Source organism: Sciurus carolinensis, chromosome 5 (assembly GCF_902686445.1).
Source record: "Sciurus carolinensis chromosome 5, mSciCar1.2, whole genome shotgun sequence".
Taxonomy (NCBI): domain Eukaryota; kingdom Metazoa; phylum Chordata; class Mammalia; order Rodentia; family Sciuridae; genus Sciurus; species Sciurus carolinensis.
Window position 1 is genome coordinate 87444981 of NC_062217.1, and position 7900 is coordinate 87452880.

General features: G+C 38.1%; 1 pseudogene; it reads left to right on the forward strand.

Moving 5' to 3' along the window:
• The first annotated feature begins 796 nt into the window (after window positions 1–796).
• LOC124985633 (DNA ligase 1-like) lies at window positions 797–1921 on the forward strand (annotated as a pseudogene).
• Window positions 1922–7900: the final 5979 nt, after the last annotated feature.

Here is a 7900-nt window from a genome sequence, read left to right on the forward strand (position 1 = left end):
TATTTTAATATTTTATATGTGTACTTCATTTTATTAAAAATCTTGACTATGGTATTTTTCAGGTTGAATGTCTCACATGAGGATAATACCATACTTAAAATTCATAATTCATCTTTAGAATATTTTATCTGAAAGATGCATAAAAATGAATGAGTGTTTATAATATCATTCAATATATATTAGAAGAGTGATTGTGAATATCACCATGGAATTTCTCATAATTACTAGGAATGAAACTACCATATGGCATATATATACCATTTCTTACTGTTTATACAGAAGAATTAAAATGAGCATGCTATAGCAGTAAATGAATACTCATATTTAGAGTTACACAATTCACAACAGGCAAGTTATAGAACCAGTCTAGGTGTTCACAACAGAAGGATGGAGAAATGATGTGATACACACACACAAACACAAGCACACACACACACAGTGGGGTTTAATTAATCCATAAAATGGTATTGATTATACCATTTTCAGAAATATGGATGGAACTTGAAAAATTTATGTTAAGCAAAAGAAGCCATACTCAGAAAGTCAAGGGTCATATGTTTTCTCTCATATGTGGAAGCTTCATAGACAAAAGGAAAAAAAGAGGGAGGGAAACTCATGAAATTAGAAGGAAAAATGGTAGATACAAGGAAGAGGATCTGATAGAAGACGAGTAGGAAAGGGAAGGTACTAGGGGATAAAGTTGACCAATTATGTTATGTGAATGTATAAATATGTAACAACTTGAAGACAATTATTATGTGTAGCTATAGAGCATCAATAAAATAGTAATTTAAAAATGGTGCTATTCCTGAAACCAATGTTGACCCATTCCACTCGGGGCGTCAGCGAGGTCCTGAAACACTTCCAGGAGGCAGTCTTCACCTTCGAGTACAAGTACGAGGGGCAGAGGGCACAGATCCACGTTCCGGAAGGCAGGGAGGTGAAGATTTTCAGCAGGAATTAGCAAGATAACACAGGAAAGTACCCTGACATCATCAGCCGCATCCCCAAGATTAAACTCCCGTTAGTCACATCCTTCATCCTGGTCACAGAAGCTGTGGCTTGGGACCTGGAAAAGAAATCCAGCTATTCCAAGTGCTCACCACTCCCAAACAGGAGGAGGTAGACGCCTCGCAGATCCAGGTGCAGGTGTATCTTTACGCCTTCGACCTCATCTTCCTCAATGGAGAGTCCCTGGTCTGTGAACCCCTGTCACTATGCCAGCAGCTGCTCCGCGAGCACTTTGTGGAGACCAAAGGTGAGTTTGTCTTTGCCACCTCCCTGGCCACCAAGGACACTGAGAAGATCACTGAGTTCCTGGAGCAGTCTGTGAAAGACTCTTGCGAGGGGCAGATGGTGAAGACCCTGGATGTCGATGCCACCTATGAGAGCGCCAAACTGGCTCAAGCTGAAGAAGGACTACCTGGATGGCGTGGTCGACACCCTGGACCTCGGGTGATTGGCGCCTACCTGGGCCGAGGGAGCGGGCCGGCCGGTATGGGGGCTTCCTGCTGGCCGCCTGTGACGAGGACAGTGAGGAGCTGCAGGTCATATGCAAGCTTGGAACTGGCTTCATTCAGCTATGAGGAACTGGAAGAGCACCACCAGAGCCTACGGTGCCCTACGGCCCTACGTCCAGGCGGATGGTGCCGTGGACCATGACCACTGGCTCGACCCCAACGCCGTGTGGGAGGTGAAGTGTGTGGACCTCTCTCTCTCCCCCATCTACCCTGCTGCCCCCGGCCTGGTGGACAGCGAGAAAGGCGTTTCACTTCGCTTCCCTCGGTTCATTCGCGTCCGTGAAGTCAGGTCAGAGGAAGCCACCCCCAGCTCCCAGGTGGCCTGTCTGTACTGGAAACAAAGTCAGATTCAGAATCAACAAGGTGCAGGCTCAGACTCCGACCCTGAAGATTTCTACTAAGGCCTGACCTTCCCGGGACTGGGACAGAGGGGGAGGAAGGCCAGGGGGTGTTGCACATCTGCTGCTGCACTCTGGCATGTGTGTTGGGGGGTGGTGCTGGGTCTGGGATTCATTCGGTTATTTCTTTCAATAAATGATTACCAAACTCCTAAAAAAAATGATGCTATTACTTTGGAAAAATATTTTGGAATTTCTCCAAATCTGAAGATAAGTTATCACATAAAAAATATTATTCTTCTCTCACCCCTCTCCCTCCCACTCCCATTATATATCATCATCCACTCATCAGTGAAGGCATTTGGCCTTTGGTTTTTTTGGGATTGGCTTATTTCACTTAGCATGATATTCTTCAATTCAGGTGGGAGAAGAATGGAGGAACTTTGGATTATGTAGAGGGAAATGAGAGGGAAGAGGGGTATGAAAAATGGTGGAATGAGACAGGTATCATTACCCTATGTATATGTATGATTACACGAATGGTATGAATCTACATCATGCACAACCATAGAAATGGAAAGATGTACCCCATTTGTGTAAAATGAATCAAAATGCAGTCTGTAAGAATAAAAAAAAAAAAATACGAGTTGGTCTAATGTAGTATGGGACCCCAGTAAGATAGCCCTTAGCTATCCTTGAGAAATTAAAAAAGGCACACTGGTGGTATTAATAGTTGAGAGTCACTTTTGGTGGAACTTATCCTTTATAAAGAATTATAATTGGAATCATAAGTAGTAAACTTGCTCAGTAGTCTGTCTAATATAATTAATTTAATTAGACATTGTCCAGACACCAAAGATTATAGCTTACACCAATTATTTGCCAGAATAAATTAATATAAATTGCATTTCACTAAAGAAGCAATTAGATGTGTCTAACTCATGAAAGTGTTCAGTGATATAGAGAAAACCAGAAAAAGGTATGTCTATTCCCATGTGCACAAAGCGTTATAATTGTCTCCATTTGACTTTCCATAGGGTCTGGTGATCATGATGGCCATGATTACAGTTTCTTGTACACTTTTCTGTCTTAGATGATGGTGTTCCTTCTTTTATGGAGTAGGAAGAGGTTACTTGACATCATTTCTCTCATTACTTTAGTATCTTTTATCTACTATAAAATCATAAACACGTTTCTTACTAACAGTACATGTTTATTTCTCACCCTTCTAGAGGCTGAGAAGTCCAAGATCAAGGTGCTTATAGATCATTCCATGGTAAGTATGTACTTCCTGTTTCATAAGTAGCAAAGCACACTGTTCTTACATGGTTAGATAGTGTAGGGATTGCTCTTACACATCTTTCATAAGGACACTAATCTACTTCCTGAGGACAGTACTCATGGATCACCAGTTCCCAAAAGCCCCACCTCCTACTACAATCCATTTGGGGATCTGGATTGCAGCATACGAATTCTAGTAAGACACTGATATGCACCACTGCATTCACCATTCTTAGTTTTCATTTCACTGACACTAAATTTTTATCAATATTAACCTTTCTAAATGTAACTGAAAGATGCAGTTGCTTCTTTCTCTTTTTAACTCCTTCACATTAATTTTTCTTCACAATCAACATTCCTAAAATCTGGTAAGTGTTGTTTCTACAGGTTCTATTATTTTGTCTCCCTTAAAATTTTTCTATCTTCTCCTTTATCTTTGTCCAAACATTTAATCATGTTATTTTTCAATCATAAAATTAAAATTTCATGAAATTTATGATTTAAAATTGAATATGTCAAAGAAAATGAAAATGAGTGTAGGAGAGGTGTTGAACTTCAAATATTTCATACACACTAGTTTATTAATATGTAAAATCTGCTATAAGTCAGAATAAAGTTTTAAAGTAACAAGATAGGGAAGTTATTAAGTTAAATTCTAAGTATAAATTAAATCCTGACATTAGAAATGTAAAAAATACATTTTTCCCTTTCCTCAGTCCTGCTCCCATGATATTTGTATGTATTTCTATTTGTAAAACTCTGAAATGTACATTCACTTTCCTAATTATAATTTCTGCACTTGTTGATTTTGTTTCTTTGGGTACACATGAATTCAGTCCTTGTCCCAATCCTTTATATGATACTCACAAAATAGACATTTAAAAACAACTCTTAGCTTGCTGGATTTTATGTTCCAGCTAATAATTCTGAGTCTGGACATCTCTGGTACTTCCATATACTCACCATGTGGAGATTGAGCAATTCCATGTTCCTAGACATACAGAAGAATTTTTTGTTTAACTCTTGTCATCTCTTTCATATTTAGGTAGCAAGTGCAAGGTTTGAAAGATGAAGTTAATGATAGAAATTCCACAGTATAAAAAGGTGATGAACTTTAGCAATTCTACAGGACTGTGAATACTCGCTGGGTCTCTGGAGTTTGATGATATCTTCAATAAGTCATAATACATTGTTGAGGTCTTAGTCATAACTGTTTTCATAACAACAACCCTTCTGTTGTACTCAGTACTGTTCAGGACAGTGATTTAGTAAACAGATAGCCTCTCCCCATTTTATGTTGTTTTTGAGGATACAGATTTCATTCTTATTTATCATCAATTGAATCTTTGAGTATTAGGCTTCACAGTAACCCACCAAAGAGTTGGGCCATGAAAGAAAAGCAAAAGTAGAAAAATATGGGAAACTATTTATCCCATAGCCTGCAAAAGAGTCAAATAGTATGTGTTGGCATCCTTTTTTGCCCTAAGATAACCAGGAACTGCCATTTAAAAAGATAGAAGAGAGAATTTTAAGTAATTAGCCAAGAAAAGAGAACCGGGAGGAAAAAAGCAAGAGAAATGACTGAAGCTGGAAGGAAAAAAGGAAGAAAGGAGTGTTTTTCTGTACAGTTCCTGAGGTCTTCCTGAGTGTCCAGTTTGAGAGCAAAGAGAAGATTGAGATGACCCAGGTTTCTCTCTGTGATTTTTGACCCACACTACCTAAACATAGTCAGCATATGTCTGTCATAGACATATTGGTTGGTCTAGGTTATTTTTCCTTAAACAATTATATTTCCTTTCATTAGATTTCTAACTATGGGAATTATGAAAATAAATGATGTTATAAATTTTCTAACAGTATTTTTTATTTTAATGAAGATGAAAGTTATTCCTAGGTATGAGGGAACATTGAAAAAAACCTGCACTTTGAGACAAATTGTGTAGTGGTGAATATAAAGTCATATAGTGTTTATATAATCAGGAGTAAAAATGAATTGCTTTTTAGATGGAAAATGTAGGGCTCCTATGTGAAATGTAAAGATAAAATGGACACAAGCACACACAGTTTATCTATGATGGGTAAAGTGAGGAGGTAAGAGTTGGCTCTTTATGAGAAATAAAACAGTGGTGGTCAGCATGAAGATTAGCAATAATCAAATCACTGCTATGACATAGGAGCATGTTTAGTGTTGCAAGGGGAAAGATTGGGCCAATTCCAACATTCCAAACCAGGTCTCATATTTCTTAGGACAATCTGATATTCCCAACAAAAATGTCAGAGGATAATATGTTATTTCCAACAAAGTTTGTGGCTCATGATTTTTCTGATACTCCCATGGATACACCTGGAGAGTGAAGTTGTCTTCATTCATCTTCAATAAAATCAATACATATTCAGAAGTTATTGATTGCCATGACTTACATGACTGTTAATTCAGAAAACTGGCAGGGTGATGGGGGATGAAAAAAAGACAAACAGACAAATATAGAGAAAAAGCTGAGGTCCAGTGGTTTTTCACCCCTTGCTAAGGGATGAAAACCAGACCCAGTTCACCATGTTTATTATATAGGTTTTGACATCAAAAGGATTTTTTTTTGTGAAAAAGTTTCTTCAAAGCAAGCAAAACCAAAGTTCTAGTTATGGGCAGCCCAATTATGATTGTCAGCTTTGTGCTCATAATTCTTACCCCTGGAAGTTGGTGTCTGAACTTAAGGTTGAGATTGATAGTCCAGTGAACAGGGTGTCACCATAGTAACTGGGCAGTCTCAACTGTGCCTTTGCACCAGGATTTCCCAGTTCAGGCACACTCCTGTCACCAGTTAGTTCAAAGACCTTAATTCAAATCATCGCTCCTGACATTTCCACCTTTTAATTTAATTTTTTTATTAATTTAAAAAATGTGTTCTAATTAGTTTTACATGAAAGTAGAATTCACTTATGCATTTTGATAGAACATACATAAACAGAGTATGGGAGTGGGAAGGATAGTAGAGTGAAACAGACATTATTACCCCCTTTTAATTTTTTAAGTCCAAGAGATGAGCTATTATTTGAAGTTGTCGAATATTCAGCATCTCATTGTCATAACACAAAAGAGAATTAGTAGCAAATACATAATTCAAAAATGTACCATATTGAATGTTTTAACATATTCTAAGGATTAAAACCATTTAAAGTATTAATATTTGTTCAGCAAGTCATGTAGTATCCACAAGATCATTCCTGCTTTCCTACATATCCTGAATCTGATGCTGTAAATTCACAAGGTCTACATTGTCATTATTTCTCTGCCAAATGCCCATTAAATAATTTTTAACTTTCTCCCAATTCCATTGAGAAGCATTATATCATCCTGCTGTAACACAAACACATTTGAAACCAGCATGGCAATGTAACTGCTGTCTGAACTTAAGAGTTGCAAGCTCATTTCCTGTATTTGTAATGGTAGCTTCTAGGGCATTTAATTTAGTTTCTCTCTAGTCATCAATATTTACCTGATTATGTGGGGCTTTGGAAGTATTTTGAGCCAAATCATTAAGAAAATGAGCATTCCGAATGCTTTTGGATAAGGTTATGATGGATGTCATGGCAGAGACCAAAACAGGTAACATAGTAACTTCTCCAAATGCACTAAGATCAAGAGCATGCTGTTGTCTATTTAGCTGGGAGTGCATCTGTAGAACTTGAACTCTAGCATCAGAACACCAGGACTATGAAATGTTAGCTGGGATGAAGACAAAGGAGTGTTGGAGTAACACAAACACTCTCTCTCCCCTATTATACCTAGTAATGCAATTAGTTGGATTGCAACTCTGACAAGTTTGTACTGTTCTCCTATACTATTTCCAGAAATTAAAATATAAGAAGATTGTACACAGACTTCAGGCCATAGCAGGGAGCCACTTTACAGCTCCTTTCCACAAGATCAGGTAGGGAACTTCTGGTATAATTAATGAAATTTAAGGCAGCAATCAAATGTATGCCACCACCACTAAAAGGTAAGAATACAACAAATCTTCATGAGTCATGAATTCCTGATGTGGGTGTCTTTGTTTTTAGTTCTATGAGACCGATTCAAAATATATCCACTACTGCCAGGGACATTATGACACACTGGCAACATATTGGCACACTCTAGTCAGTTAGGAAACACAATTCTGTTATAGTATGACTAGGGCAGTAAGGGTTAGCAAATGCTCTGTGGGAAACATGGTTATGTCTTTGGGGAGTCCCATTTTTGTAAATGGACATACATTTTAAATCCCAGGGGCCAGTGATATTGGCTTCCTTGGCTCCCCTATATGCTGTCTTTTTCACTAGGGCCATTTTTAGACAGATAAGCATTTTTATCATGGGACCAACAAATATATAGTTAGACTCCCACTATATCCAGTATAATTAAATCCATTTGTATTGAGGCAATATGTTAATCTGAAAAGCCTCCCATATGTGTGCATCATTAGTATATACTGGAATTGATTCTCAGTCCACACGGCTGGGTGCACTAAAGGTGGATCTGGGAAATAAGTCCAGTAAGTTTCCCGATGAACCCTACTTACCCGATAGCTTAATAAAGCCAGCATAGCCACAAACATGGTGACTGGAGATTTAATACCACTCTGCTATTTTGCCACCTGTTCAGCTTGATGAGTCAGGTTCTTTAGTTGTTTAAACTGTGACTTGAATATCCTCCCTGCTGATGAACCGTACTTTCTGGAAAGACACAAGCATAGCCTCTACCCCACATTATCACTGGATCTG